Raw genomic sequence first — 1219 nt, forward strand, 5'->3', positions numbered from 1 at the left:
TTGACTATCCTGGATCTTTTGATGTTTTTCAGAATTATCCATTCTCTGAATGAGCTTTGCTAAATCTTGCTTCATTTCATTCTGACTTGAGATAATTTCTTCAAGCATCTTTTCAATATTTGACTTTGGTAAGCCTTGAGAAGATAGATGTTGAAAATTTTGTTGCCCAGCTTGAAAATTTGGTCTTGCCCCCATAGATGGTCCTTGATCTTGATTATTTCTGTAAGAAAAATTGGGATGGCTCTTCCATCCAGGGTTATAAGTATTTGAGTATGGGTTGTTCTGCCTTTGATTGTAAGTCATGATTGCATCACATTGTTCCAGTTGATTGATTTGTGCAGTGATAGCTCCCAATGGACATGAGTCATTTGAGTGCTCTGAACTCCTACATACTTCACAAGATGTACTAATAGCATTGACCATATTAGCACTAGTCCCCATATTCTCAAATTTCTTTGTAAGAGCGTCCAATTTTGTAGACAAAAGAGTGACTACATCTATATAAAACTTCCCTGATGCTTAATTATTGGGTTTACAGAAGAATAGCCACCACTTCTTTCATTTGCCCATTGATGATGATTTCGTGCTACACTGTCAATAATTTCTTCAGCTTCATCTAAACTTTTATTCATAAGTGTCACTCCAGCAGCTGAATCAAGAGACACTTTGGTATGATAGTTGATACCATTATAAAAAGTGTGCAACACTAACCATCTTTCCAACCCATGATGTGGGCATTGTCTGAGCATACTATTATATCTATCCCATGCTTCAAAAAGAGATTCTGAGTCAGTTTGCTTGAAGCTTGCAATTAAATTCCTCATATGAGCTGTTTTGCTTGGTGGATAGAATTTATCAAGAAACTGTTGCTCACACTGCTCCCAAGTGGTGATGCTATTAGGGGCCAAAGAATTCAGCCATTGCTTTGCCCTATCTCTTAAAGAAAACCCAAATAATAATAATCTAACTGCTTCTGAAGGAACTCCATTCATTTTCATGGTACCACATATTTCATAAAAGACCTCTAAGTGTTGATTGGGGTCTTCATGAGGTCCTCCACCAAATTGGTTCTGCTGCACCATAGATATAATTGCGGGTTTGATCTCAAAGTTATTAGCTTCCACTGAAGGTCTTGAAATACTAGATCGAAAACCTCTTGCATAAGGTGCAGCATAATCCTTGAGTGGTCTATTCGCCATGTTCAAATGTTCCTGTTCTT

The 1219-nt window shown here is 37.4% G+C and overlaps 1 non-coding gene across 1 annotated transcript; it reads left to right on the forward strand.

The window, feature by feature from the left end:
• The first annotated feature begins 720 nt into the window (after positions 1-720).
• On the forward strand, positions 721-826 carry LOC122054460. The gene has a single exon (XR_006132768.1). It is a non-coding gene; the product is annotated as a small nucleolar RNA R71 (small nucleolar RNA).
• Positions 827-1219: the final 393 nt, after the last annotated feature.

The sequence above is a fragment of the Zingiber officinale genome, chromosome 3A (genome assembly GCF_018446385.1).
Source record: "Zingiber officinale cultivar Zhangliang chromosome 3A, Zo_v1.1, whole genome shotgun sequence".
In the NCBI taxonomy this organism is placed as follows: Eukaryota; Viridiplantae; Streptophyta; class Magnoliopsida; order Zingiberales; family Zingiberaceae; genus Zingiber; species Zingiber officinale.